The sequence below is a fragment of the Mytilus californianus genome, unplaced genomic scaffold, assembly GCF_021869535.1.
Source record: "Mytilus californianus isolate M0D057914Y unplaced genomic scaffold, xbMytCali1.0.p SCAF_9, whole genome shotgun sequence".
Lineage (NCBI taxonomy): Eukaryota > Metazoa > Mollusca > Bivalvia > Mytilida > Mytilidae > Mytilus > Mytilus californianus.
This window is the reverse complement of record NW_026262745.1, coordinates 64,441,118-64,468,543: the sequence shown is the minus strand read 5'-3', so window position 1 is coordinate 64,468,543 and position 27,426 is coordinate 64,441,118. Positions and strand designations below refer to the sequence as shown.

General features: G+C 30.2%; 1 protein-coding gene across 2 annotated transcripts in view; it reads right to left on the bottom strand.

The window, feature by feature from the left end:
* Positions 1 to 26,777, bottom strand: part of LOC127714423 (putative protocadherin beta-18) — a 50,343-nt gene extending 23,566 nt beyond the window's left edge. Inside the window, exons 1-2 of one of the 2 annotated variants that reach the window (XM_052220475.1) lie at positions 26,545 to 26,777; positions 4,757 to 4,954 (exon numbers count right to left, since the gene is read on the bottom strand). The gene's annotated coding sequence lies outside the window, so the exon portion shown is untranslated. The remainder of the gene's footprint in view (positions 1 to 4,756; positions 4,955 to 26,544) is intronic. The other variant, XM_052220477.1, reaches the window with a different exon arrangement.
* Positions 26,778 to 27,426: the final 649 nt, after the last annotated feature.

Here is a 27,426-nt window from a genome sequence, read left to right as displayed (position 1 = left end):
GATATTTAAAGATATTCTGCCATATTTTATCACTATAATTTCATGCTATCTGAACTATAAATATGCCATTAAACCAGTGCCATGTATCAGAGAATTTTGTAAAATTACTAGATTTGAAAATGACAGGAACGATCTATGGATCAATTATATTCAATCATAGTTAAGCGATTTGATCCATCTTATTCCTTGTTTACAGTAATGGATGGTGAAAAACAAGATGCTTCTTTATTTCAAATTAATCTTCTGTTTATGCGTCCTCAGATTCGCAAGTAATTTTTTCGAAATTTGTTTTTCTCTGGAATGACATTCAATTTAAGTCCCATTTATCCTTTTGTCATTGGCACATCTTTTTTTATTTGTTAATAAATCCTTAGTATTTTGCGTTTAATCTCTTTGCAATTTCACCCTTCAATCAAACTTGTATTTGCAATTAAGTTTGAACTTATTCTTTTCCGCAACATCTTAGAAAATGTTTTCTCGTTTTAATAGATTGAGGCTCCTGACAATGGAATTTTCTAAATGTCATCAAGTAATTTTCTAAGGTTTCCGATACTTTAAGCCTAATTTAAAAATTAACAGCAAAAAATTGTAAATAGAGAAAGTAATTGCATTTTAATTTTTGATGGAATTAAGTTTTTAAACACAACAACTTTTTCTTGAAATCTTGTTTAAAATGATGTGTATTTCCATTGAGGAAATTCAAATCTTCGATAAATACGCAATCCTCTATTACAGAAAATGTAAAGAAATATTTCTCTCTGTTGCTTAATCTTGTTTCTCCTGCTGACTTTACCTAAATTCACTGCAAAGAATAAATGTAATTAAATAAATATAGAAGTTGATGTTGGGTCATATGTAACTAGGGTAGTAACCAAACACCACAAATAAACCAAAAGCAGATAGAGACACAAATGTCCTACCACAAGTCAAACTCTTAATTGTCAAATATCTGGAGTCAGTTTCACAAAAAAACTTACGACTAAGATTCATAGTAAGTCATAAACAATTCAGTATAATTACCATCAATCTTAGTCGTAAGTTTTTTTGTGAAACCGACTTCTGAATGTTATTCAGTAGGTGAGGCTGCAGTTTGCTCAGGCAGAGTTGACTCTATTAAATTCTGACCGTTTTAAAAGTTCTGTTAGGTCCCTTTCAGTACTGATGTGCTTTACACTGGATAGTTATGCATTGATGTGTGAAAGTGACAACTTTCAAAAACATTTTTCTTATTTGTGTTTTTTTTTAACGTTTTCCATTGTCTGAACAAATATTTTAGTTGAAAAACAAAAACGTGAAATAACAAATGTAATATATGAAAATATATATGATTATTACAGCTTTTGCTATTGAAAACCAAAAAATGTGACACCTAGAATAGCAGAAAAATGCCAATTGTACTAGAATTACACAAATACTCACAAAAATTCTCAACATAATATACCATGTATTCCTGAGCAATAAATATAGAGCTTAGCATATACCAATACACAACTTTACAACTATACTACATGTACAAACCTTTCTCTCATAAGAAAGTGAGAAAATTAACACTCGATTGTATCCTACCAAGACTACCCACTGACAAGTCGCCAATTCTTTCAAACATTTACAGTTTTTGTTCATAATTATCACTCAAAACTACTATACAATAAGGGTATACAAACGATTACTCAGATATGTCCCTTGGGTCAATCCCCTCAATCTATTGGTCAATACAGATAAGAAATGGATGTTTAGAAGAAACCAAACACCATCACGAACAAATGGAATTTGATTACCCAGGAATAAAACGCTGTTTGCAATAGACAACAGCATGAGGAAGGTGTGAAATGATATTATGTTGCATAAGCCGAGGATTAAAGTTATCAGTGGTCAATATTTATCGATTGGCTTAAATTCTTTAACGACACATGTTCTGACAATACACAAGTGTTAAATATAATACAAAGTTTTCCTTACTAATGCCTCTCTTTTGAACACTTATTATGTTTTTTTTCCAAAAAAATTTCCTCATCATTGTTATCAACAATTGGGTAGTGTTGTTCAAAATTAATTTGTTCTAAAGACTTAGAAGACTTGGTCCTCAAATTTCATAAAAAAAAAAATGTATTAAATCTGAAAATAGCTTTTACAAAGAAAAGATTGATGATTGATTGTTAGTGTTTAACTCCATTGCATCATACTTGGCTATAATTTGGGTCATTTTTTATTACTGATTGTGGAAATTAAAGAGTCCTGAAATGAACCGCAAAGTTGGCAGGATAGTAGGCAATCCTATAGTGAATTAAAATTGGAACTAAAGCAGGAATGGAATGCGCAACCTCAAAGTTGACCGGCTAATGATCACTATAAATGAACTTACTTAGACCACTCTTAGGCTCCCTAAGAAATAAAAGAAAATAAACTCTAGTCAAAAACTTATATTTATTAAAGGTTACAAAAAAATATATATAGTCCTTGTCCCTATTTTAAGCAAAAATTGCATACAGCAACACATTTAAATTTGGTGTGTCTAAAGGAAACACACAGAAGTGAATATATCTTTTCACATGATAAAATCACATCTTTTAACATAATGTTAAATAGAGAAATAACAGTTTTTGTAAGGTTAAATTTTTTTGTAAATGAAAAGCTGTGGCTAGTTCAAAATATGACCATTCTTTAGTTATTAAAAAAATCAGTTTGTAATGTTCCTCGATTATATCTTAAGTTCATCTTGAGTTTAATCAAACATGTTCAGGAGATGGAAGAATTAGCCAGAGATTCATGGTAAAATAAAACCAAATAAAATATCCCCACTAAAATAAAAGAAATATGTCAAAATTCTTATCATTCAATTAATATAAACTAAATTTTCCAAATTCGATTTGTACGATTAATTATTTATCTATTACCGTAGTACAAAGATACAAATACTGTCTTTATATAGATTCAATTTAAACATTTCACTATTCTACCAACAAAAATACCTCGAAACCCTGCTCATTGTTAGGGAGAAGATCATCTCACAGTAGCAAGTTTGCAAACAATTTTCATTGCGTGGAACATGTCACAATATTTCAAAGGATTAAGTTGAAGAGGTATATTTTACTGAAGAGCACTTGAACTTAATGCATGTTTGGTCTAAAGGATTCGCTTTAAGTTCTAAATTATTGATTTAGACCATTTTTCAAGCTGAACATGCTTACTTAACCTAAGATATAAATATTTCAATACAAAGAATATGGACACAATTTTTAAGAAGAAATCAATTTTTATTGACAACCGAAATATCAATTTTTGAGAAACATAATGAAATTCTTTAGTTGTTTTTTATTTAAATATGCAGGACAGTGTTTTAAAAATATATGCTTTGTTTTAATTCAATTATTACATTAAATATTCACAAATTTCTCAAAAGATTTTCAATATTTTTTTTACCTAAAATTGTTTTTATGTGAGCCATTTTGATCATTCATGGGGGTCTAGATGAATTTTACAGAATAGAGAAAAAAATAGAGTGCTTAGAGAAACATGTATAAAGAGTAGAGAATGGACAATATAATAAAGAATAAAAAAATAGCCTAAAAATTAAAGAATAGAGAAAAATAGCCTAAAAATTAAAGAATACAAAAATGAAGACCCTCCCCGCCTAAAACATGTATTAGTTGTTATTATTTAACGATATCCTAACTGTACCTATAAATAATTAAATCAAGATTTATACTTTGTGCTCCATCTGTCAGAGATTGGCATTTACATGTTGATTGATTGATTGCTCCTTGCTTAACATCCAGGGGCAAATATTTCATGCATATTCAAGACCATAAACAAAGTGGATGTTTCCTTTTACAAAGATTATGACAACAACCAGTTCTGTCCCAGGTAATTTGAAATCAGGCGGATGCTCTGAAGCATATAAAAGCATACATGTTCATATCTTAAATATTTTCAAATGTTCAGTTTTTGATCAGTGTTATCAGATGATACAGCATTTCTTGTAAGATAGACTAGTGCACTTTAAGTCATTTAAGTTGCTATTAGACCAATCGATAATGCGTTGTCACGTTACAAATTTACTTAGATCACTGGCAACAGGAAAAACCATGTTTACACTGAACAATATAAATATGTCCATCATTGTCAAAACTCGATACAAACCTATCAAAAATAACGCCCTTCAAAGACCATGTTGTAACAATAACGGAATTTGTCAAGTATCTCGTTTTCAGGTAATGGGAAAGTTGACATTCGGCTGAAACCCCCCGTCACCTAACAAATCAAAACTTATAATGTGTTTGTACAGTCAAAATTATTTCTACACAACAAAGTCTACCTACTTAATCCGCTTGTCACCATAAAATATCTTTTTCGCTGAACAATTGTTTATAATGTTGATCATATTGGCAAATCAAGTTTTCGACAAAAAGACATGAAAGCTTTGATTCTAAATTTAATGTTTACTGGAAACTTTAACCTTATTACATGCTTTGGTGTGCATTGCATGCTATATCCATAATGCATAGAGAAATTATATTTATGAATTTACACTACCTAAAAGACCTGCTGTTATCAGAGAATGCATATGTATACCCCCCACCCTATTCTCTATCATGATCACTTTTCCAGGTAAAAATAATGGAAAATTTGTTGACAAAAAATAAATACTGAATTTATATAATAATTTTTACACAATTTAAGGTGTTATGATGATGTAGAATGTCCCATAGCTCAGCCATTAGATATATATATATATACAAAAAGGAACTTTGCTTACCATTCTAACATTACTGGATTCAGACCAATTTTAATTGGGTACTTGTTGCTATATCTTTGCTTTTCTTTGTAATTTTGTTGTGCACTACTGTTTTCCCTTGTTCTTTCAGCAAGGAGTCCTGTGTTTTTCCACAAATTACAGTTTTGGAATTCTCACTTCATTTCTTCAAACTTAATGTTGAAATGAATCTAGAGAAATCTAAATAAAGAAAAAGATAAACAAACATTTTAAAGGTATCTCAAAGCAAAAAAACAAAATTTAAGTTGATTTATGACAGATAAACTCATACTGTAATGGGTTAGTTTTAGTCTAGCTACAGGAGCAGAAATATTCTGAATTTGGAACCAAAATACCATCATACCTATTCTCATGTGCATACAATAAGCGATTAACAAATCTTAACCAATGTCAGATGGCATTTAAAACTAAATAAAATAATAAAAAATAAACACCAAAAAACATGTGACAGGACAATATATCAAATATTAAACGATACACAAGTCAATTTTTTAGAAATAATAAAACATAACAGATGTTGTGATGTAACAATATTGATCAAACTGTGAACTATTAGATTGTTCCTAAATACATGCAATTCTCCAATGTATTAAAGATAACTTCTATCTCACTGAATTCTGGGTAAACAAGCACCGTCAACTTCATAATATACATATTGTTATCGTTGCATGTTAGCTAACGAAAGAGTTACAAATGTCCTTGAAAGTCCCCTTCATTGATTTTTCGATAAATACTTTTACTATACTTTAAAAGCATATATATATTCTAGCCTTATGAAAGCTTAGTAAAATTACAGAAATTTTCATCATACATAGCCTTGTTTGTAGGCTTGATTTTTTTCAAGAATTTATCTAAGAAGCTTTTAAGTAATTGATTTGCATTCACTTCATTAGTTCTTTTTTGTAAAAAAAAAATATATTAGAAAATCATTAGACTTCTGATTTCCATAAGGACTTTAAAGACATCAAGTATGGATTTACAAGAATTGACTATTTTCGTATTGTATAAGTTATGCTTGAATGAACACTTTTTCTATACCTGAATCAGTTACATATCAAAGGAAATTGAACCTAAACAGAAAATATACCAATTCACTGAAGTATGAAATGTAGGTCAAGGTGACTTGTATTTGATAATCAATGCGGTTCTATTGACATTTAAGACAATTTAGGCGATAAACCAGATCTTATGGGAAATAGACTTAAAAAACAAAAACAAAATAACTAAAACTAGACAGGCATAAAGATACACAAGGAGACTTTCATAGTACATTTAACAAGAATGTGTCCATAGTACACTGATGCCCCACTCGCAATATCATTTTCTATGTTCAGTGGACCTGAAGTGGGGCATAAAAAATACATTTTGATGAAATGTTGATTTCTATCCCTTATTTAATAGATATAAGAAGATGTGGTATGAGTGCCAATGAGACAAACCTCCATCCAAGTCAAAATTTATAAAAGTATGCTATAATAATAGTATTTAAACATTGTTCTCAAAAGATCTTAATCATTCTAAATAAGCATGATATTTTTAATGAACTGGACATTAAGCAAATAACAATGAATTGAAATATCTTGCAATGGACATCTATAAAATGATCTAGTTCATCAGGGACAAATAAGCTCAGAAAACTTCTGTAAGAATGAGTGAAAGAAATGCTCCTACTTATTTTCACATGTCAAATGCTAAAGAAGCCAAATACCTTATTTATAAAGGCATAAAGACTTTTATAATTGGTGGTTGGTAGGTACATTTGTATCAATAAACTTTCAAAGATCAAACTAATCTAAAATAAATAAGAGACATTTTAAAGATTTTGTGAAAATACAAATTTTTGACAAATAAATGATTATGGTATTAATATGTTGAGTAGCAATTTTCCATTGTTCAAACATAATTAAAGATCGTGAACATCAATTTGAATCAATTTCATATGTATCAAATGAAAGAAACCCCTACTTCAATGCAATATTTTACACCGCAACCAAGAAAATCAATTTCATCGTGATACACTAGAAATGCCTCATTTTGAAATTGAACAAATAATGATGACTAAATTTGCGCTAATACGGTCATCTTAAACAGCTGTATCAAGATTTCCAACAACTTTAAAACTCCTAACAAAGAATAAGGCCAAGATTTTTAATTATAATACAGATAAAGGAAAGATTTTTTCTTTTTTCAATTATCAACTTTCTTCTTTGTCAAAAGAAAATTTCCTGAGATCATTAAGTATTGAGAATTTTTAATAAACTACTCACACAAAACTTTACAAAACCAATAATTACTACATAAAGCATTAAATAAATAATTCCAAGTTTAAATTTACCAAAATAAATAATAACTTATTTCATACTGAGGAAATTTAAAGACGAAATTTCAATAAACTTTGTACAAATTAGACTAGTCATTCTGAGGACAAGTGCTATTACAATATGAGTTTGAAAGAAATGGGACAAGCACTTGAAAAATAATAGTAGCATATTTGATAGGGGTATTACTAATCAAATCAATTGGCGTAATAGATACGACTATGAATCTCCCGCTATGGACAAATAAATAGAAAGATTTTTTCTAAGACACTTGTAAATTTTTTGATCCAGTGAGTAACATTGAAGAGGCTTTGTGAAGTTTTTCGTCCAGAATGAAAGTTGATATCTTTTGTGTCACATTTTCTATTTTTGTTATCTCACGGAAAAATAAAGACGCTTCATCATATTTTGAGACTTATTTGTTACCACAAACAATGAGGGATTTACACAAATAAAGATGAAATAAGGGTTTTGTTTGTTTCTCAACATCTTTAATAAAATTCATAATAATATTTTTGACATGTTTAGAAGAAATACTTATAACAGCTTGGGTTTGGAAATAATCAAAACATTTTTCATTGGCCCATGAATTTGTTACGATCATCACAAAGCTACGATTTAACAAATAACTTTATTTACAAAAGATTTAGTTAAACTTTCTTTTTCTTTAAAAAAAAAATTTGACACATCTTGCATGTTCTACTTAAATTAATCAAACTTGAGAATTTCTCCAGGTGTATTTCAGGTGTCATAATTAAATTAAAGGTAAAATAGAGAGGTCATGGGATGACTCAAACTGATGAAACTGACTATAAATTTATAAAACAAATGTGTTGTGTGAAAACAATCTTTTAAAATTTATAAATAGAGTGTGAAAAACCTATTTAGGCAATCTGTACATTATTAAAATAGCACCTCATATTATGGATTGGTATAGAAAACATCAGAAACTTGCCAAGATCATGAAAATTACGTGTATTGCTGAAAAAATGACACAATTTATGTGTTTGGTTATTGGAGGGAAGAGTATCTAATTATAGAGAAAACTGAACTTATTACAAACAAGAATGTGTCCATACTACACGGATGCTCCACTCGCACTATCATTTTCTATGTTCAGCGGACAGTGAAATTGGGGTCAAAACTCTAATTTGGCATTAAAATTAGAAAGATCGTATATCATAGGGAACATGTGTACTAAGTTTCAACTTGATTGGACTTCAACTTCATCAAAAACTACCTTGACCAAAAACTTTAACCTGAAGCAGGACAGACGAATGAACGAATGAACGAACGGACGCACAGACAAGAAAACATAATGCCCCTACTACTATTGTAGGTGGGGCATAAAAATGTCTAGTTCCATTAATTGAAAAAAGAAAATCTGCACTTCAAACTTAAAATTCAAATTTCAATATTGTCACTAAAATGAGCCTGAAAAATGACATTGCTTATCATGCTTGTTTATATTGGAGAATTGTTTTTTCCAGTTAAGCTATCTCATTTTATTTTATGTCCTTTTATGGACAATACTTTAAGGTCCAGTCTGGAAATAAGGAATGACAAACCGACAAGGGAGACAATTCAAAATCTTTGTTATTCTGTTAATATGATCTCCATTTGTTTATGGAACTGAAAGCGCTTTTACTTTTGTAAAATTTGGTAAATATTAACATTTCAAAATGAAGAGCTTTAAAAGTTTAAAATACATATCATATCATGGCCTATAAAATAAAGCTTTGTACTAAGGCACAAAGCACAATGACTTTTCATTTCGAAATATAATATCTCTAATAAATCATTTTTCCATATCATTCAATATCATAATTATGGCAGAAAGATTATCTGTCAAATATGACTAGATGCATATAAAAAGATAATTTTCCAATTAAATGATCTATTCTCAATACTAGAAAACAATATGGACTGGGAAATAATACCTCTATGTACCACAATGCCCACGACAGTATTGATGAATTTTTATTTAGATTTCGTATCGTTTTTGTTTGGTTAAATTACGTAAACGGAAAGTGACGCCAGAAATTAATGTTTGATTTGAATAGATTAATACCAGGGTAGTTTAAAAAAAACAAACTGATCTTATCTTCCTTAACTGAATGTGGTCTCCCCGATGGCTTTTTGAATAAGCTGTCACTTGTCCAAAAGTTAAATCACACTTTTAATATCTAATTATCAAAAATAGAGCCATTTTTAGCGTTGAGCGAAACTTTAATGTTAAAAGATAAGCCTGAAATTGTGGTAAAAATAAGCTAATTTATTATTTTTCATAAAAGACGGGATGCATGGATTAAAAGAACATTAAGTAATGTGTAAAAGATAATTTGCTTGATGGAAAAATTTGACGATAATTGAAAATCAATTGAATTTATGTCTTCCTAAATTTTGACAACTAAACTATTTAGCAATTAAGTTCAATTCAACAGGATTTTTTCCACAAAGCTCTGGATTTCTTGTGAGAATAGAACCAATGGTAAGATTTAAAATAATCTCTAATAAAGGAATAAGATTTCTACAGCAGATGAATGACATATACCAACCAACCTAGCTAACAAAAAAATCTTTGTTAATGGTCCTCATTTACACTAATGGATAAGAAACTCATTTTTCAAAAACATTCACTTTTTATTAATTTGTATTCATTGACAGAATAAATATTTTGTTTTAGCTATTACAAGTTCTACATGAACATATTAAAATAATACTGGTAACATCATTTTAGGAACGAATGCAAAATTACCCCCAGGTTTTGCTATTGCAGAACCGTTAAAAATGTGACAATTTTTGAAAAAAAATAACAGTATTATCTCCCCTGGAAATAACTACTACTCAATCTTATGCTATATTCCTTTTGTTAAATTTTCAAATTATCACATTTTCTAAACAAAAGCATGGATGATGGACCAAGGAGTCAAATGAGCTAATATATATTATACAATTTCAAAAACATGCAGATAACAGTATTATCTCCCCTTGTAATTAAACTACTACACAATCTTATGCTATATTCCCATTGTTAAAATTTTCAAATTATCACATTTTCTATTCAAAAGCATGGATGATGGACCAAGGAGTCAAATGAGCTAATATATATTTATACAACATATGATTATATATATTCTTAATGAGCTGTATTCCACTGGTTTTTAAAGCACTGTATCCATGTTACAAACTTAATACCATGGGTATATCATCACCTGAATCATCCTCCATATATATATATGGCTAAAATTGAAAATAGTGAAAAGTGAAATATTTGTGTTCTGTGAAGAACTTTACCATGATTGATTGATTGATTTTTGGTGTATTAATGCCACTTTCAGCACTATTGGCTATTTCGTGACAGCAAGTTTTTATTGTGTAGGAAGCGGTAGTGCCTGGAATGAACCACAGAATTGGCAATTCTAGGCAATTGAAATTGGAGTTGAACATACCTGCCTCATGTGTGGCTCAAACACACAATCTTAGTGTTCATAGGCTATTGGTACAGTGGGGAACTACTTAGACCCACCGGCCACTGAAGCCCAGAATTTTATCTTGATTAAACAGACTCTTTATGTATTTGAACTGTTCTGGATATAAATCTTATAAAAATAGTCATGTAAAATTTTTAAACTCACAAGCACACCTCTTGATATACATTTTAGTATCTACAGTGAATTATTTCAATATAATTTAAAGATCTACCTGGTTTTTTTTATTCTGGTACATGTTCCTCAACTTTCCATTGCAGATGATGAATGACTTTGGAGTATAAATGCTAATTTCTTTCAATGTCAAATTTCAGTCTCCTAGTAAGTGTATAATACACCATAAAATACGAAATTAATTCAGTGGTAAACAGATACGAATTGAATCTAACATTATGACAGAGATGAACCATCTCAAAACCAAAATCCTGTAACTTTTTGCCCTATCAAATTACCGAACTTCACAAAATAAGTAAAATCCAATTTATAATTCACCATAAAAAAGCTGTACCTTGTAAAACGCTATACACCTGTGTGTACCAAATGCATTGTGATGATAAATGAGGAACTACCGATGATTTAACATCAAATTAATTCAACGGAGATGTGTTGAAATTTGGCGTAATTTATGGCATCTGCACAAAGACCAGATACATATTCATTGACGGATCGAAGATTAGATATCAGCCTGTAACAAGAGAGCTCTTTTTCTGGTGCAAGATTTTTAAAAACACTCTGATAACCTCCTTGTCTTTAAGTCTTATCGTATTTCACGACCACAATACATATTGTGGTTATTTCTACAGTAAATTTTAACTTCGGCCTGCATTTCGAATATTATCTGATGAGATAATGGTATCACATTACTCCCTATTACTAGTATGTGGTGTCCATTGATTAATCTTTGGTGGTTTCCGTAATTAAATAAAAGCATCTTTGTCCGCTTGTTAAGAAAAAAGGGTACAGATCTAGTGGTCACTAAGTGAACTTTTTATTTTCTACAGAACAACGTTAATCAGATCATCATATGAAATTGGAGCATGTTTTAATGGTGTAGTGAAAATTGCCTAAACCAAACCTTTCTAGAATTAAATGATCAAAATAGACAGGTGTTTATTATACACAGGTTAAATTGTTACAAAATATATTAACTGTCTGTCCTATAATAAGAGTTCAGTTTGCACAGGTTTCTGATTTATTCAGGTTTCAGTTAAGACAGGCTAACTCAATTGAATTGTTTCATAATTTTCATGCATGTCAGGGCCTTTTATAGCCGACTATACGGTATGGGTTTTTCTCATTGTTAAAGGCCTTACGGTTGCCTATAAGTGGTTACATCCACTTTATTAGAACTTTGATGGATAGTTGTCTCATTGGCAATCATGCCACATCTCCATATTTTTATATTAACTGTCTTTTGGTTGATAAGCAAAATGTCAACATTTGATTGATTGATTGTTGTTTGTTTAATATCCAATGGCAAATATTTCATACATAACTCAGAACAATTAATAAAATTTAAAGTAATTTTATATTATGATTACAGATAGCTTTCTTAATTTATAAATTTTCAAACAATTTGTAATTCTCGTTTAAAAGTTCATATTCAGATTTAGTAGATCTCAATTAAAATATGCTTACGTTTTTTTAAGAATTATTTTAGAACAATTTTTAAGCAGTCATCTAAATACACCATGATCTGACAATGATGAACAAGAAAAATCTTCAAAAACCATGGTAAAATTTGAAAATATTAGAAAGTTTATCTTTTGTAATATGTATACTTAAAGAAAAGATCAAGAGCCAAAAACAATTTTAATCTCACAAAAATACAACTTTCCATAAAAACAAACTATCCATTCAGATTTCACAACAGTTAATCCTTTCACGTTAGCCTCCCAAAAATATCATATTCACCAATTAAATGCCAAAACAGGAGCAAACAATAATCAAGCGATGTATCCCAAGTTATAAAATTCTCAAGGATAATACAATATTTATACAAATAAGTTTTATATAAGACAATAAATATATCACTGTTCAAATTGCAAACATAAATGTTCGCCATAACATCATCAAAATTGTCTTTTATTTACATTTAATTTGCCTATTTAGACCATATGACCTTGCGAGGTCGGGAGAAGAATTGTCCGTAGATATCAAATTCTTTTAGTCATAATGTATCATTTTCCGTCATTACAAAGTTATCTGTGAGAACAATCAGTAAAATCTTTTGAGAATGCCAACGTAAGCTATTTAACGTCACAAAAATAAAATTTGAATCCAGATTCGTTGTTTCAGGATATTTAAATATAAACTGATATGACCAACTTCAGGAAATAAAACCCTGTATGATCAAATTAATGTACAAAATATATTCAAATTAAGTCAAATCAATACAAAATAAAGACTTTTATTAACGATTAGTAATTTTTATAGCTACTGTTTGTTTTTTTCTTCCCATTATAATGTTACGCATATCAAGAATTGAATTATTTTTATAAAAGATACATATTAAACTTATTCAAGCAGTCCAGTCAAGTCTAAAATAATGAAAAAATTATCATTATCAATTTAACAATAGGCTTAAGATAGAATTAAGATATGGTTGGTTATTTATATGGGTATGGAAAAAAATGTCTGTTTAAGGTTACATAAGTAACCAAATAGGACTGATTGATTGATTGTTGGTTGCTTAACATCCAGTGGCAAATATTTCACGCATATTCAGGATGAGAACAAATTAACAATACATACAATAGGTAGGGCCTGTAATAAAGGCCATCCGGGATGAAGGTCGTGGAAATTTAGACTGCCACTAAAAAAATGAAAGAACCTTAGTGAGCGCACTCACATACCCCACGTCCCCACATTGTCATTGGAGAAATAAAATAAGTGTAAGAAAAAAAAATTGTATAAAAAAAAAAAATTGAATCATAATTTCCTGTCAATATGCAAATCTACATAGTATGTCCTTATTATCTACACAGTTTCATGAAATTCTGTTGTGTGGTTTGAGAGGAGTTGCAATGACAAAAGGTTGCAGTAGTATATTGGGCAAATAAGTTCAAAGGGGCGTAACTCCTGGAAAAAAAATTGAATCATAATTTCCTGTCGATAAGCACATCTACATAGTATGTCCTTATTATCTGAAAAGGTTTCATGAAATTCTGTTTTGTGGTTTGAGAGGAGTTGCGATGACAAAAGGTTGCAGTAGTATATTGGGCAAATAAGTTCAAAGGGGCGTAACTCCTGGAAAAAAAATAGAATCGTAATTTCCTGTCGATATGCACATCTACGTAGTATGTCCTTATTATCTGAAAAGGTTTCATTAAATTCTGTTGTGTGGTTTGAAAGGAGTTGCGATGACAAACTGTTGCAGTAGTACATTAAAGTAAATAAGTTCAAAGGGGCGTAACTCCTAGAAAAAGAATTGAATCGTAATTTCCTGTGGATATGCACAACTACATAGTATGTCCTTATTATCTAAAAAGGTTTCGTGAAATTCTGTTGTGTGGTTTGAGAGGAGTTGAGATGACAAGAAACAGGACTGACAGACTGACGGACGGACGGACAGACAGATGGACCGACAGACGGGTCAAAAACATTATACCCTCCGCAACTCGTTGCATGGTGTATAATGAGATAAATTGGATCGGGACATAAATTTTGACTTGCAACAGGCCACCTACGGACCCCTCAAGAGTTGTTGCAAGGGTTCTTAATGTGCAGAGAGCGTGGCACTCTCTCTACACAAGGCATCAGATTTAACGTCCCCATTCTAAACGGACCTGGCTGCGTACTTATAAACCCCACACAGTCAAACAGATGCCCCACTTTGGCAAGGGTTTTACTGCTGGTCGGAAGAAGACCTGTAGTGACCATATTTCTATTCCCCAGTCACTCTTGGGGAACCAAAATAGGAAGCTAAAAAAATTCTATTAATCCCCCCCCCCAAAAAAAAATTGCTTTTATACTACAATACAAAATATAAAGAATATGCTTCTACAGTCCACAAAAATACAATAAATGATCTAAGATTTAGACACTCCATTCAGTTTAGTACATAAACCCTTCATTTCTTGGCCTTCTTATTAACTAAAATAATCATTAATCTACATTAAACCAGGGTCATTTTTCAACTAAAATCCATTAATATCATTTTTTTATGTTGTGTAATTTGTTCCAATTTAATTATGCAAATTAGTTTTTATCCAATCTGCTGATTCATGGGGCATTAAGAAAATTTAATTGTGTAATATGCAATAATATTCATATTACGAAATAAAACGCTTAGTTTTGCACCAATTTATTTCTATCATATTAAACTGAAGCCCATAAAGCTGCTTTCAATGTGTTATTCCTAAGCGCTTTTCCATATTAGTGAAAGTATAAAACTCCATGAACTTAAAACAGATCTTATATTTCAATATATCAGACTTGTACATAGTCACAATGCTATCTCCCAGTTCATCTTTAATAACGAACCACCCTATTAATATAACCTTCGACTCGTGTATCTGGCACCAATCGTGTTGACATAGCCGTGATTTATGGCCGGTCTTCCAATTCAAATCTAATGAAACATTATGATACTATAATGGCAGAAAAATTAAGAAAATAACTAGGTAATTTACGGACAAAAAGATGGAAAATTATCATAATGACAGTCTATGAGCTGACCAACTGTACATTAAATGACCAGTCACTATCATCATTAACCATCTTTTCAAAATCATTATTTACGGTCAAAGCTGATAAAATCGGTTAAATATGATTTCTAGTTTAAACTTTCGTTGATAAAAAATGTCATAAAGATTCAATCTGATTCTAAAATTTCTGCCGGAAAAATTAATGAGAAAAGAAGAATCATATTCAGTCCTGAAAACTGAATTTATCATTTTGATAATCATGGCAGTCTCTGAATTATGAGAAGTCTTTAAGGACTTATGACAAAATATCCGGGATCATTTACATGAATCCAGAATTTATCGTTGTTATACAATCTGATAACATTTGAGTGTTAACAGCTCTCTGGCAGCTTTTAATTTAACTCCTTTTGTAATGATAATTAATGGAATTGAATACTGTATGACCTCAATACATTATAGTGAGCTTGAATCTGTACGATATAAATACAAATTTTAAATCTTTAATGCTGTACGTCCATTAAATGTTAGTTTCTATTTCAATATTATGTCTTTAATTTAATTCACTAATATGATGTTAAAAAGAGACTTGAAAAAACTACCCGGTAAATTGATCAAAACTTATACTTAGTATGTTGAAAATTCTTTAAACGACAGCATAATAATATGTGCTGCATTTTTTTTTACCTATGCAAGAGGTCCCTAATTTTTTTTCTAACAGTCTGTTGTGCATCTTATTTTACTAAACAAGAAAGTTCATTTTTCTTTTCATCAACCCTAAGAGTCTCATCTCTTGATTCTTTACTTGGATTTTCTACTGATTGCCATGTTCTTTTGTGGCCATGGTCATGCATTACATTGATTGATTGATTTAATGTCGTTTAACACCCCTTTCAGCACAATTGGCTATTTCATGGCAGTCATTTTAAATTGTTGGAGGAAGCTGGAGCGCCAGGAGAGAACTATCAACCTTCGGGAGAAAAACTGACTTTCATAGTCAATAGGCATTCTGCTGTTGTCTGTTCTGTGGTCGGGTTGTTGTCTCTTTGACACATTCCCCATTTCCATTCTCAATTTTATTACAGCTGAACTATATGTTTCTTATACTTTTATAGACAAATTTGTTAAATTGATATAAATTCTTAGGCATGTAGTAAAATCATTCAAATTTATGAATAGTATTATAATTCCCCGACCTCTTTTTGAGAATTTTATTGGGATGTTACAACAGAGTAATTCAAAATGTAACTTTTTTAAGGTGGTACCTAACACTACAGGGAGATAACTCTGTAAAATCACCTAAACATTTTAATTATGTTGTATTGTTAAGGAAATATTAAGCTTCTCAATGATTAAAATTAGTGTTTGTCAAACTGCTATTATCCAATGAAAATTTTCCGAGAAAGTGATTGCTTCAAGTTTTTTGAAATTTTTATATTTTTTTCAAAGGGTCAAAGTAAATATTTTGTCAAAATTTTATGCAAATTAAACGAGCCAAATTGATTTTAGTCAAGGTGTTGGGTACCACATTAAAAGCATGAATTGAATCAACAATCCAGCAGAAACCAAAGGACAGAAATGTAACAATGAGCAAAACCCATACTCATTTTTTTACTGTACAGTAATTTATGAAAGATGCTGCTTTTATGAACAAAATGTGTATTTTTTTTTAATTAAGTTAATGTGAACGACATGGGTTTTGTAGACAAAAGTGTATGCATTGATCAAGGAAACTTTGTATTAATAATTGGATAGCTGTATGTCCAGTCAGACCAATAAAATTGAGAATGGAAATGGGGAATATGTCATAGAGACAACAACCGGACCAAAGAGCAGACAACAGCCGAAGGCCACCAATGGGGCTTCAATGCAGCGAGAAAATCCCGCACACGGAGGTGGTCCTCCGCTGGCCCCTTAATAAAATGTTCACTCAGTCATCCAGCACGTTTGTAAACTCTGTGATTACTAGTATAAATAATTGAAAAAAATTTGTTGACGTATAAACGTATCCAAAACATAATGTTAATAAGTACCCTGTAATAGCATTATTTTTTACTTTTAGCCATCTTTTATTCTAAGCGAAATAAAAATAAGTTAAAAAAAGGTGGACATTTTTAAATGAATAAATTGTTGAACTACATTTGTATGTTCAGACGTTCAGAAGATATGGTATGGATGTTCCAGTTTCTACACTTACTATATATTTTCTTTGTATCTTGCTTAAAAAATGCTGAGCATAAGAGATTGACAACCCCCAGTGTCTCCTTAAACTTTTGACCCCTCACAATTTTAATTCTATGTAAAAATCTAAATTTTAATCTGATAAACAGCCAAAATCATGCAATTATTTCGCGATATCCCTCCAATATAATCACCCTAAATCAAGCAAAACAAATACTTTTAAATTAAATTTAAGTGATCTACTGCCTATCGTAAAAAGGCTCATCCATATTTTCCAAAAAGTTAAAATTCTGTTTTATTACCTTAATTTTAAGGTGACTTCGATTTGTGTGACAAGACTATCGTTTTATCATACAATAACAATGCTGTAAGCATGAGTTATGACCCTTTATAAATTCTGCTATCAATAGATGTTTTCAAGAAATGAAATTTTTGGTACGTTTCAAATTTCAGCACGTTGATTTCTTAAGGCTAAAGTAAACAGTCACATTGACCACTTTAATGTGAATAAATGTATATCTCCATATCAAATCATACTAAATATATTAAATATGTTGAGAATTTAATCGTAATAATCTTATGTTACATTTTGAAAAAATAAAAATAAAATTCCCATTAGAGAATTAACGGTTCATATATGTCCAGTAAAATTTATATTGAAACTGACTGATGTTACAAGCAAACGTCCATTTCATCTTGGTAATCTACAACTAAAATGTACTTAAAAAACTAAAACAGAAATGTCTTCTAAACTTATGAAGTTATGTGATAAGAAAATTGGACTCGTAGGATACATAAAAATGCAGTTCCACATCTCATCAATGTAACCACCCCCCTTATTTTCTTAAAAAAAAACTATTTTTATTTTCAAGCAACTTTGAACTGATATTCAATTTTCACATAGCAAATCAAGTTATAAATTACACACTTCTCTGGCATAAAAGATGTTTTAGAATACATACTATCCTATATCTTGTCATGGGGTGTGACAAATACAAAACAACAACTGTTCTGATTTTGTTTCTGAAGTTGAATCCGATAATCCATCATATTATAGTATAGCATGCTACCAAGAAGCTGGATACATAATTCCTGGAAGATTGGTTTTATATTTTTGAGAATAACACGACCAATATTTTATAAAATTGAAAGAACCGAGGGATGGAAACATAGAGGAAAGTCGTAAACCAGTATAACCCCCTTCCTTTCTAATCAGAGCTATAATCAAACCTTTTGTGTGGAACAAGCTATGACTTATAAGATGATAAGTGATTGATTGGAAATACGTAAGGGTTTAATTAAGGCAGTGTCAGCACATAATGGGATAGCTTTGGTTATGAACAATTTAGACAAAATGAAAATGTTAACTCAGAAATGACTCACATTATATAAATAAAACTATTATATTATTTTATGAAAAGTATAATTTAATATTCAATGCAGTTTTCTATTAATCTTCATTATACTTTAATAAGCTGAAAAAAGTTTAACCAATTAAACTCCAGTTTTGCCAAGCTTCATTATTTCACTTGCCAAGAGGCTTTCCTATTAATGAAACAAAAGGACTTTACAAACGAATATGAATGAAATCTTCATCTAAAAATGGAAACATGGAGCTTCTAAAACACAACCAATAAACATCCTGCTCAAGTACTGGTAGCAAAAAATGTTGTATCAAATGTTTTAATGAAAATGCTTTTATTGCCTTCTCAATCAATATCACACTTATTATTAAAAGGAGAGAATTCTTTTCAATTTCCCACATTAACATAAGGTTAGCTAGTGTAGCTAAGTATTTCAAAAGTTGGGTGACGAAATTGATTCTGATTTAGATGAAATTAACGTAAGCAAGATGTCTTTAAGTAATCAATTTCAACATTTTCAACAAATTTCTATGCCATGGATTTAAATTCACATTGAACAGATATCTTTTTAATAGTAAAGGTTTTTGAAAATGATATTTTATTAGTAACGTAATATTTTATCGATTTCTTAACATATAAAAGAACTAATTCATATTTTTTAAAAGTGTAACCCTCTGTTATTCAAATGAGGACAAATTCAATTAAAATAGAAATGATCTGAGTAACTCCCAGCAGGGTTGTGGGCAATTTTTATAATTTCTTAATAAAATTACTCTTAATTCATTTCCACAATTTGAATTGGAAAGGCAGATTTAATACTTAAATACCCTATTTACAGTTAATTAGTATACAAGGATTACACTGTGTGCAAGGTGAGGTGTCACTCCAGATCTTGGAAGGAAGTCCACTTGAGTACATAATATTGTATTATCGAGAACTATTTTTGAACATCTTCAAAGAATCAAAGAAGTATTAAATCCAATTGAGTTTTTCGTATTTTAATTTTCTGAATAAAGTTTCCTCCTCCAAATCTGTCATCATGACCACATACTGTGAGTAGACTTCTGAAAAATTTATTTTAATTTTTTCCATTTGTCAATGAGAATCTCAAAGCACTCCTTCTCACATCCTATAAACGATTATGAGGAGCTTTATGGTCATGTGGTGAAGAAGACTTAATCAGTTGACCTCTGGATGTGCAACCAAAGAAGTTTGCAAGAATACCATGAAACTCTGTTAAATAAAAATAAGGAGGTGTGGTAAAAGTGCCAATTAGACTATTATCTACCTCCACCAGAGTCCAAATAAAGAAGATGTAAGCAACTATAGGCCACCTTAGAGCTATCAACTATGAACAAAACCTATACAGTATACTCAGCTATAAAATGTCCTAACATGACAAAATGTGAAACAATTAAAATGAGAAAACTAGCAGCTCAATTTATGACAAAGCCCTGTTGTCCATTTTTATTATCTCACAAACAAAGAAAAAACTGATCTGTTTATAGATTCCAAATGTAAAATTTTTAATGAGCAATTCCCCCATTCATATCCTAATTGTTACAAAAAATTCATCTCTATCACAATGGCTGAAAAATCAAAAGACAAGCGACATATCAAAGGGCAATAAATGTGACTCACAAAGACACAGACATTGTGTTTTCGTTGATAACTTTATGACATGAAGAAATACATATCTGACAGGGTTAACTGATGTTTTTCTTTGACATTACTAACAATTATAGTGTGTCATTGTCCACTAGTGGCCAGTAAAACCGTGGAAAGTTGGAAATAAAAACAAAGTTATGGGAAATTGTGTATCAGATGACCAAATTTGACCTTTGTTTCACTGACCATAACAAGTTTTTGTAGAATGTAGGACAGCATAATTTTGTTTATCGGCAGGTCCAGTAGTTGATTGTTTCAGTAATTGCATGTATTTTTTTCAAGAAGCATTCTGTAAAGATCAATTAAGAATGTCCAGTAATTTTGAAAAGTGGGGAGGGAAGGTGATAATCACTGGTTTTCATCAGGAAAATTGGGTTGTCAAGCATAGTTTTCATAAATTTATATGTGATTTATAAACAAAAGGAAGAAAAGGGACACCAAAGTTTCAAAACCCATACCACCATCCAATCATCTTTTAACCATACAATCAAAATAATTGCATTTTTATATCATTAAAGTTGATGAAAAAAATAATTATTTTTTCCAATGTATACTGTCAAATTAACTACAGAGAAATTCAACAAACGGAAATATATTTCATGTTAAACAAGTCCTCCCACTTGCATTACAACTAACTTGCAGAATAATTTACCATATGTAATTTGTGTAATAAACATTTTCAATTTACAATTTATTGACAACCTTCCTCAAACAAGATTGACATTATCGCTGTCACCTGACATGTTTTGCTTGAAAAGTACAACGTCTTGTTACCAACATGAAACATACACAACAGTTTGACAAGATGGCAACCTAAAGTCACGGTTTTTCAATCGCCATACAAAATATAAAAGCCGACAAGATGAGTATGTCAAATCACCTTAATAACAATGTCAGAAAGTGCATGTCAAGTAATTAATTATCGTTCATCGTCACTTTTAGAAACATTCCTTTGTCTACACAAACTAACAAAAATATTTTTGAAAAGATTGTTTATGATACATTGACTGTTACTGTCAAGATTTTTTCCTACATTTTCCACGTGGATTAACTTAACACTGTATCTCAATTAACTATCTATTTCATGTTATGTCAAGACTGAAATGAATAATTTGTTTGGTTTGTTTTTTTATCATTGTTAAAAGGTACATTAAAATTTTCCATCATTAAAAGTTGGTGAAAAATATTTCTTTCAGTAAATTTGAAATTTTTGCATGCCATTATTATAGAGATTTTTGAAAAATAGACTTAAATGCGAGCTAAATTATTATGATTTCAGGAAATGCTTAGCATACAAATAAGGCTATAATTAAAATGTGGGTTTTTTGCGAAACCCTATCCTGTCGCAATTTTCCCAATATAAGAATATTTATTGTTCCAATTAAAGGCTTTGATGTGCAGCATGACATTTATACACACAAAACAGGCAGCATGACATTTATACACACAAAACAATACACTATGATTTTGTAAAAAAAAAATTGTTTAAGTTTAAATGAAATATTAAAAGATAATAAAAGCACCTAAAATATTTTGAATTCAAAGTATTTACAATTGATTGATTATTTGTGTTTAACGCCACAATTACAGCTATGTTGGCTATGTCATGGCAGACAATTTTTATTGGTGGAGGTAGCAAGAGAGAAACACACCCTTGGCCACTAAAAAAACAAGAAAATATTTAAGACATACAATCAACATTCATTTCCTTTTTAAACAATAGTATCAAAGTTTAAATATTCATCATCATCTATTAAAACCTCTTAGTTTGAGTGATATGTAAGACTTCTGCAATATTAAATGGCTGTGGTCCTTTAACCTTTCCTAAACCCATCTGAATACAACATCTCATCATTTGTGGGCTTTTATATTCAGTTTCCCCAACCAAACTTTACAACAAGCAATTCTAGAAACAGCAATTTTCAGAGAAAACATTTATCACAATTGTCATTTCGGATTTTTTCAAAGGTTGAAAATTAAAATAAATCCCACAATAAAATACAACATTATATTACATAATTAAATGAGTCAGAGATGTTGAGACCATAAATTTTTATTCTAGAAGACGATAAAATATGCTACGATTTACTCAAAACCAAGAAAACAACAAAAGTTTTTTTGTTGATAAAATAACTTATCTTTCTATTTTGTTAAGACCATTGTTGACTTTGGCAGCTACCAGACAAAAAAAAAAATCAATACTTTGCATAATCTTTAAATGCGAATGTTTCACATATTTTTTTTAGCCTTGTATCTATTTAATTAATCAAACAATGTTTTACTGTCACACTGGAATTAACACATCATTGTCATTAACAAACGGAAATGGCGGGTCATAATATTTTTTTATCGAGATTCCAAACAGCAGCCTTTTGATGTGTCCGAAGACAGAGAACGAATTAGGTTCTGATGTGATACACGTGAATGAACGCCATAATTAATCTGTGATAGTAAATAATGTTTTATGTTCAGATTACTGAATTATTGAAGTGGACTAATTCAGGTGAAGCGACTAAACGATCATAAAAAAATCTATATTTGTTCAGGAGATGTTTCACGGAGACAAAAACTGATAAGGATTCTAGGAAATTTTAAACAAAACAAATAGAGGCTGACAATGAAACTAAATATAAAATTTTCCGTGTTTTTACAAATCTGTATCATTGCTGACAAGTCTTTATAATTTACGAGTTTTTAGTAAATGGAAATTTTCAGCTCGTTGGGACGTGCTTAGTGCATGTGACGATGAATAATGCAGTTAACATTTTTTTTAAATCGATTTCAGCACGTAATGAGATCCTTCCATTGTACCTATAAGCTTAATGCCATGCAAATGAACCATTTTATATAGCATTGCAGACTGGGTTTATATGTATTTTAAATCCTAGTATTATAGACTTAACATGCATTAAACAGCAACATTTCTTTGTTTAGTGCATCGCAAATCATGAGATAATGCCACTGCAAAAAAGGTTGCTAACCTTGAAATTTTTCAAAGTTCTTCCTTCTTGTCTCCCTGCTCGAAGTCATTAAACAATATGAAAGCCTCAAAATTGAAAAATCGCATAATAAACTCAAAGCTCAAAGAGATATTTCTAAATTTCATATGGTATTGTCTAGCTTTTGGTTGGCTATACTTATTGAATTGAATAGAAACTTAAGTATGGCGAATGAAAGCTTAATGCCACTCATCACATAGAATTTGATCTGTGTGTCATTTATAAGCAGGAACCATTTAACAGTTCCATATGGAAGAATTAACCAAATTAGCTTCCTCTTAACTTGCCCTGCCTTTCACCCCGGCAATAAAAAACAAACAACAATCATAAATGTTTTCAATTCAAAGATATTTAGACTGAAACTCTATCCATCTGACAAATGCAAATATCTCAATTCAAATTTCCTGAGGTCAGAACTATTTCATGTTTCAGTTGTTTAATGGCACTATAAGCACTTTGAGAAAGACGGAAAATGGCCTTGCAATTTCCTGTCCCTGATTTACAACTCTCAAAAGTACCCTGATGTGTATAAACAGATCATAGTTAGCCATTTGCAGACAATAGCTATAAATAACACTGGACTTAGGCAGTCAAGCCTTAATAATGCAGTTTCCTAATCTGACAGTTCCACGATGAACTTACATTAAATATCGTAATTAAAATGGTCGAAGCAAGTTATTACTAATATTTATCTGATCAATAAACTGAGACAAAAGACTATTATTGATATTAGCATTTTAAGCTCAGTGCTGTGGGGCAAATTTCATAGACAAATAGAAAGAAAAAACATTAAATGGGGATAAATATTAAAAAAGATTTTGGGCCCACAAAAAAGGAGGCAAGGTAATGAGTACCTCAAGATGAAGTATAGCAAAATCATATGAATTTTGCGTTAAAACAGTTAATAGGTATAAATAAGTATATCATTTTAAAAAAGAACAAATATTGCTGAATTTTGCAATAAATTTCTGCAAGGAAACATGGGACATAGATGTTTAAAAATAGAGTACCAGTAACTTGTTCATACAGAAAACACAGTGGTAAATAATCTAGTTGCTCATTAGTAATTCTAAATGTCCTGGGCTATATTGAATTATTTACAATTTTTCTAGACTATTTAGAAACAATGTAGTACTGTCATGACTGACTGTGTTAGGGCTTGTTATTTGTTGAAGGCAACACAGAAATATTTTTTTTTTACCAAAGAAATACAAGAACCCTTAGTTGTGCTCCATTTGAGTAAGAAGCCTGAAATTACCAGGTCTTTACAGTCCATTTCCCTTGTTTTACATATCAGTTGGAAGTTGGTCATTTGTAGTCCGTCAATCAACAAAGTCATTTTAAAGATAACCATGTATTTGATAAAAAAAAATTAAAAGCAGTTACAACAACTGATATAGTGAAAAGTTTACATTGAAGAAACCTTGATGAAAATGTAAGGGCAAGCAATCGAAATTAGGGTCAGTCAGCCTGGACACCCTTAAACAAATCTTTTTTACCCTATAGATGTTTCGTTGAGTTCTTTTGTATTGTTGAAAAATTACTGTCTGAAACTTTTATTCAAATCCCTGATGCAAGAAATGCAGGTACGGTGACCAAATTCATTGCACTCTGTCCTTCAATATCTATAGGGTAATGCAGGATTAGAAAATCACAAATAAGGAAACTGGGTTCCTTGATTATTGTCAGTTTGTAACAATATTTATTAATCAGACAGGCTTCCTTATTCTATTGCGTTTTTGTCGAGTTCAAAATAAGATTTAATGAAAAAACTGAAATTGTATCAGCCATGCTTCCTTTTATTATTTTAATCTCTTATCTCATCAAGGCTACAATGAATTTCAGTAATGAATTCTGGGATTAATAAAAATCGTCAGCGACACATAATTCTTTGAAAATTCTTTTATCAAAATGATTACAATGGCTTTTAAAACATTAAAAATTTCCAATGCAAGGCACTGTACAAACTTTGACGACATGCACGACATTAAATCGCTAAACATTTAGTGAAATTAATATGATTCTTACATAGATAAACAATTCTAACATTTTACATAAAGGAAGGTCAAGATCTTTGATGGAAATTAAAAAAAAAATTGTAATTGTTCTCTTCCATTATGAATTCAAATAAAAGAAACAAGCACTTCAAACTGAACCTTATGAGTAAATAAATTTTGTATTAGAGTACAAAGGATCATAAATTTTACACGTGAATACCGAAACCTTGGTAATAAAGGGGTTAAAATGTGCTGCCGCCAAATAAGCTTTGTTGGCGTGTGGTTATAATTTACACAAGATTAACTGTGAAACTTGTAATATTTCTGAAGATTTTGTTAGAAGACAAAGTGAGTCACACCAAATAAAATCAAGAATGTCGCTAGTGAACCGTAATGTTTGTAATCTTACTTTTGCACAACTGAGCGTGATAAACAGTATCCAAATTAAACATGCATTGGTTAGCAATGAAGAGATTGAAAGTTTATTTATTTCTTCATCTCTTATTTATTAAATCGGACAAAAAATATATTTGACTTCTGTTAATCCAAATTTAATAAAATATAATTCAAATCAATATGCTTAATACTAGTTTCCAATTTCGTTACAAAGTGGAAATATACCAACTAAAGATCCCTAACTTATTCTACATATTAAATATATTATAAGTATTGATTATTCAAAGTTTCTAAAACATTGAAATATCAGAAATATTAATAATTTTATTCTTTTTACGTAATTTTATGAAGTTAGCTTCATTAAGGAAAACAGTTAAAGAGGTTTTGGGAAAATTTGAATTATGTTTAATAACAAATTTAAACAAAACAAATATTTCTATTTATTTACAAAACAATCACAAAACAAAGAATTCATACAGATTTGATCCATCAGATATCTAAAACTGGCTTTAAACACAAGAAAAGCTATAATATACAATTCAGTAGATGATAATAGTATTATATAAATATCTGAATCCAACCCTGGGGCAATTTCACCCGAAATAACATATCAGCTTAAAAAAAAAATTCCTGTGGTTAGGATACCAACAAGATTTGATCTGATAGCAATTTATATATTAATTCTACCTAACTATCGTAAATGTACCTACTGTTTGAAGATATCGTTATCTCTATAATAACACCTTAGATGAACACTTTCACCCAAATTACAGGTAAGGTTAAACACTCCAGTGAAGTGGATGTTATGTGTTGAAATAGCACCTAAGTTGTCGAAATCAGTTTGATTTGTCCTTTAACGATATACTGTTTACTGTCTATCTGCCGATTCAATGATCATGTGACTTGTGTTTTCTTATAGCGGGTGAAAGAAGTCGCTTTGGTTTTTCCTGCATGTAAACAAAAATAATTATTTAAAAATGATGTAAAATGGATTCCTCTTAAATTTCATAACAAAAATTCAGAATCATACGCATTTAACAGAAAAATATTGCTATAATGAAAATTTTTTTTTAAAAGGAACTGTATAAATATAAGAACTAAAGTTAAATAAACACACCTGCAACATTAGGCCATTATGTTTATAGCCACAAAATCCTTTAAAAAATTCTGATAGCAAAATTAGCTAATGAATATACCTTCCTTTTTTCCGGAAATGTTCGTTTTTTAAAATCATTTTTCCAATATTTTAATGCAAGTAACAGGAAATGTTGTTTCTGCTATCTGCCATTTTAAAAGAGATATTTAACATAGAAGAGTCAGAAAAAGAATTAGATTATTATGCAATTTTAAACGAGTATGTAATAAAGTGAGTTGACGGTACTTACATTTTAACAATCAGGGAAGAATAGACAATATCAATATTATATTCATTATTCTGTTATATTTAATATAAAAAGGTAATTGAACCAGTCAAAAAGCCAAGATTACACAAGTCATTTTGTTTTATCAAATTTAGTTATCAGTAAAAATTTTGGACAAAATAAAAGAGTACATTTGCAAATTGGACAATTCCTCTGAGTTAGACTGCAAAA